Source organism: Callionymus lyra, chromosome 9 (assembly GCF_982586985.1).
Source record: "Callionymus lyra chromosome 9, fCalLyr1.hap1.1, whole genome shotgun sequence".
NCBI classification, from domain to species: Eukaryota; Metazoa; Chordata; class Actinopteri; order Syngnathiformes; family Callionymidae; genus Callionymus; species Callionymus lyra.
Genome location: NC_141826.1, coordinates 22,698,353 through 22,704,411, shown reverse-complemented (window position 1 = coordinate 22,704,411; position 6,059 = coordinate 22,698,353).

Sequence of the window (6,059 nt, the reverse complement as noted above, 5' to 3'; positions counted from 1 at the left end):
GAATTAAATAATTTGAATATTGAACGGTTTAATTCTTTAATTGAATAATTGAATACATTTTATTTTTGAATATTATCAAAATGTCATTTTTTACACATTCAGTTTGATATTTTAATTTCAATAATTCAAAAATCAATTTTCAAGATTCAATATTTTTGATTATATAAAAATACCTATGGACAATTGTCCAAAAGTTCTCAATCAACCTTTGTATGTTTTTGGACTGTGGGAGGAAACCGGAGTGCTTGGAGTAAACCCCCGCAACACGGGGAGAACATACAAACTCCACAAAGAAAAGTCACAAGTTGGCTCGGCCTGGAAGCAAACCAGCAACCTTTTCACTGTGCGCCCCTGATTATCAGAATAATTTATTTAAATTATATTAAATGATGTTTTAGTCAGGAAATGAATCTGTTTTGTAACCTTTTTTAGACAGTTTTATTGTTTAAACTCAATTAACCTCCTTCATTTTTAGACATTTCAAAATCAATATGTTCTTTTTGTGGAAAACAGACAACGGTGATTAAGGTTCATTACTGCCACTCCACGGAAGTATTTTTCATGCCCCACCACAATGCATTGTGGGTGATTGACTGATCTGGAGCAAGTATCGATTCCCTCAGTCCTCAAGGGGTCGATTTTTCCAAGTTCAACTGAGCTGATGAGAGAAATGAAACAACCCTTATGATGGCGAGGACAGGTGTTGAACTCAACCTGCTTCAGAAGGATTCGGGCAGGTATAGTTAGTAAGTAAGTAAGTCATTTATATAGCATAGGAGAAGCTGGCGCTTGATGAAGTCACTACAGTTTCACAGACATGTTTTTGATGCATAATAACTCGAGTGCCAAAACTACCATAAACCGGTGGTTTATGATCTATTTTCTTTTAGATCACTCCTTGAACTTTGTAGGTAATGTGTAAGTAGCAATGTTATTGTTAATAAATAATGTAATATTTGGAAAACTGCAGATGGCCCACAAGTGGTGGGCTTGAGAATCCGCATTTATTTTCAAGATTTGTATTTGATCTGATCTTGATTTTATTTTTTTAACTCAAGATTTATTTACAGATAGATTATTAAAGATTCAAACATTTGAAGAAAAAACATTTTGGCTGTACTCGTGAAAAACTATGTATTTTTATAAATGCTTATGCACATATGTATATGGGCGTATGTATATTTAATTCAATTCAATTCAATTCAATTTTATTTAAAGTGTCTTATCATAACAAAGTTATCTCAAGACACTATACAGTTGAAATAAGACTACAGTTGATTAAGGAAAAATAGATCCCAGCAATTCAACAACGAGCAAGAAACAAAACACTGTACAATGAGCTGTACAGTGAGCAATGGCGAGGAAAAACTTCCTTTTAGAAGGCAGAAACCTCGAGCGGAACCCGACTCATTGTTGACGGCCTGCCGCTTTGACCGGCTGGGAGGAAGGATGGGGGGGTAGACAGATGGATAAGGAGAGGAGTGAGGGAGGATATAGTGAGAGAAAAGAGGAGAGTGTAGGAGGGTCCATGGGGGTGCTGGAGAGAACTCGGGATCTGATGACGTGGTGAATTTATACAGTATGTGTATATTATAGGTGTGCATCTCTCCAATATAAGGCCATTCGATAGATACAGAGGGTACGAACCGATTCAGGAACTATTCATTTAAAAAAAAAAAAAAAATCAGATTCCATTCTGTAAGGATTTCAGTTTTCTGTTGCTCCTAAGCTTTGGACAGATCTTCCTCTGTGTTTGATGCATCAACTGACTCCTTCAAGAGAGACTCCTTAAGACATTCTTATTTGCATTCTTAAAGCATGTATTTTAGCTGTATGTTGTTTTGTGACCCTGGTCTAGAAAGGCGCTTTACAAATAACCTTTACTTACTTGCTTACTTACTTACTATGTCTGAACAAAAATACAAAATAATACAATTTTGGTTGTTATTGCCACTCTCCCTGCATTCAACAGCTGGTATTTTACTTTATCGTAACAATGTTTTGTACTGTACATGAACTGCAGCTTGTCCTGATGAATGGACTCATGTTTTTTTATTTTCTCATGTAAAGCACTATTTGACTCTGAAGGGGTTGTATATACATGTATATACATCATTAAAATTGTATCACTATTGTATCATTTCAACAATGCAGAAAACTAAATAATAGGACATTCAAAATGAAATGATTTGCTATCAAAGTTAACCTAAATTAAAATAATGTAAAGTTCTGTAACTGACTGACTGAAAAATACAAAATATTTTCTATGTAGGCTAAAAGAAATTAAAGATCAACATGTCTTGATTTTATTTTTTAGGTCTGCACAAATTTGAAATAACATTTGGAAAAAACGAAAGTAAAAAAATTCTATAACGTTGTTTTGCGTATTGCTGTTCCTTTAACAGTGACACAGGGAGAGACAGAGAATAAGAAAGCGTGGCTTCCAGCTGTATTGCTGATACAACAAACCAATTCATAACTTTGTGATCGGGCCATCGACCGATTAGTGGTACCTTTAAATTGGTCCAGGGGCTTGTGTATCGTTGAACTCACATCTTTTAAATCAAAACCGATTTCCAATTTATATCGGTAATTTGTTACATCCCTAGTGTATATGTATAAACGTGTATACACATGTGTATGTGAATACATACGTGTATGTGAATACATATGTGTACGTGTATACATATTCAATTCAATTCAATTTTATTAAATTTTATTTAAAGCAGAACTGGGCGATTTTTAGTTGAGCGATGGCAGTGGACTAAAGTGGTAGTGTTTATCCCGACGATAGACCACATTTCCCATGAGCACTCGCTCTTGATGAGGTAATGAATCAGATTGTGGATAATGAAATATGATGTGTTAGGATGGCTTTGTAAATAAAATACCACAACCAGCACGATTAAGTTAGAGCCGCAAGACTAAATAAGACGTTCTATTAGATAGTTTCACAGTAAACTAATTAATGAGATGTATTTTCTGAATATCAATTTTCAGTGTTTTCGTTCAAATTGTGCAGTGTTGATTTTAGTCTTTCAGTAAAATGATGTCCTTTTTAAAAACTATGTTCATATTGTATTATTTCTAAGTCTATGTGGAAAATGTTGATGAACGTATTACTATAATTACTCTTTACAAGTTTGTTGTCAGTAATTTCTTAATTACTAAAAAGTAAAAGCACTTTGCTGCATTGTTTAACGAAAATTCGTATCAATAATAATAAGATACCTTCTGAAATTAAGTTCTTGCCCATAACGTTCAATATTATTCAGATCATTAAAAATATTTCTTTTACATTTGTAAAGTAACATTTGTGTTTTTTTTAAAACAGGTTTTGTGTCTGCTATATGGCCCACATGCAGCTGTACATTCTCCACAAAGAGGTTTTGCGCTCCCTGAAATTATATATTCGCTGTAGATGACGAACAAGAGTGGAGTGGAGCAAAGACAAAACAGTCTATAGACAGTTTGTGCTGTGGCAACATGGACAGGTGTAAGAAACAGGGCAAACTTTTCCAGATCCAAGGGGAAATTATACTGGTTTCCAGGTGTACATGCTCCATGATTTTTAGTTCTTATAGAAGTATTTTCTGTAAATGAAAGAAAAAACAATCGTTTAGTGGTATATTTTTCCATTTCGATTCCATTCCGATATATATACTTACATCTTGTGGCCATCTTTGTTTCATGCCGTTGTGACTATTGTATTCAATAGTCCCAATCAGAGTCCGGTAACGATACACTAGGGGAGTGTAGGAGAACCTCAAGATTTGGTTCTGGAAATATTTCAGATCCGATGTTGTCCTGTCGAGTATGAGAACAAACATACAAGTGTATAGAAACCAGAATACGATATTGAATTTGATATGTTTTTGAGTGTTGATAAATCGGAGTGCATACCTAGTTGATGAACTTCCTTACATTCTTGAACCATCTCTTGTCTAGGACAATGGCAACAAGAGCCTGGTGAGCCGCTGAACCTGTAATCAAACATGTAATTGTGAGATGGATACATGCAAAGCAAAAATAAACACACCCATAAATAGATGTAATTTACCTTGTTTTATCCATAGTTTCTCCTGATACTTTCACCCAGTGGTTCATGCTCACAAGATCCAGGGGCCCACGTGTGCTTGTTCCGAACATGATGGATAGAATGTTGTAGAAGTGACTTATTTTGATAGCTGTAGAGAAATACAATAAATTAATCATGAGCAGTGCCTGAGAAACACAAGCTGTGTACATGTATACACACCAGTAATAAAAGCAATAGACAAAGTACCACAATGGGAAAAATGCATCTTCTATGTTTTATCAGATAATTTTAACATACAAATAACAATAATTACCAATAAATCATACATTATAAAAAAGACAATAACAAAAACTATGTATATAAAACAACACAGTACACTAGACACACCTAACAGTAAAACCATGTCTTGAAGAAGTCATTTTTACAGGCTAACCTAAAAGCTACTGAAGTGAACTATATACATCAGGCCTGACTAAAAAAAGTTAATAACGCTAACTAGTCAGTCCTGAATCTATCGTTCTTTCAACACCATAACAAATCCTTTGTTATATTTACAAAACTGGCCATAAACATGTTCTCTGAAAATTAATAATCTCAAACTTATGTCACATACAAGACACGATAAAACCAGTTATTCAGTATCACTGATCTTTACACAGTATAAATATTTAAGATAAACGTTTTTTTGTCTTCATTCATCGATTTTACTTTTTAAATGTTTGGGTTCGTGTCTGGTCTTGTACGTATTGAACTGTGAACTATAACGTGGTGAATATTTATCGCTACCACGCAGGTTTTTGATCGATAAAATGAATATTTTGACTCGTGCATCGAAACTTTAAAACTACTTACTTGTCCAGCAAGAACTGAGCCAAAGCAGCGTCGGTCGTGAATCCTTCCTCGTCTCTGACGTCACGCCAGAGCCTTGACCGTCCTTTCATCCGAAATAGATTCTCTTTTTCTTTTCTTTGTCTCTACAGACAATTTTTTTTTTCTTTGGCCCAGGACCAGCCATAGCAGTGGCGGGTCCCTCGCTTGCTTCAATGCTTAGCCCTCTATATACGATAGGCGGTAATGAGGAAGTGACGTATGCCGTAAAGAAGTTTGTTGTTTACATTTTTTACGGAGCGTGTTCCTACCATCCCCAGGAGCTTTAAAATGAAAATAAAAATCACACCAAACACCTCAAGCCACGGTATATGAGTCAATCAACTAGTTTTAAGTTGATGTTTCATCACAAGTATTTTAGTAAAAAAATATTAAGGTACCAAAAACTACCCAGTGTTGCTTTAAAGTGTCTTATTATAACCAGACAATTTACAGTTTAAGTAAGACTATAGTGGAGAAAGTAAAAAAAGATCCCATCAACTCAATAAGGAGTCAAGCACAGAGTGGCTAGGCGAGGAAAAACATCCTTTTAGAAGGCAGAAACCTCGAGCAGAACCAGACTCATTGTTGACGGCCTCCTGCTGTGACCGGCTTGGAGGAAGTATATATTTGTACATACATATATGTGTACATATTTGTACATGTATCCATTGACTTTTAATTAAACAATACAAATCATAGGATATATTTTCAAGGATTATTTTGTATGTCAATCCTGTCATGTTCTACTTTTATCTTGGTTTATTTCGTCCCTTGATTTGCTGTTCTCTCCTTTCCCATGTTCTTGTATTTTTGCCACCACTGTACCTGAGTGCTTTGATTTATTTTTCTTATTTATTTAAGTGAGTTAGTAAGTAAGTAATATTTGCAAGTGTTTTGCAACCTCTTTGATTTGTTTTCTGTTCTTCTGATTTCTTTTCCTTTGCTGTTTATCTCCCTGGTTCGGTGGACGCTTTGTTTTTTTTTTAACTTAACGTTATTGGACTCTGGTGTTGTTTAAACTGTGTTTTAATTAAATTGTTATTCATTGAATATGTTACTTTTCATTTGCACTTGGGTTTTTACCTTTAACAGATCAAGACATTAAATTCACTGGATTGCTTACCAAGGCAATAAAATATTACTACTACCA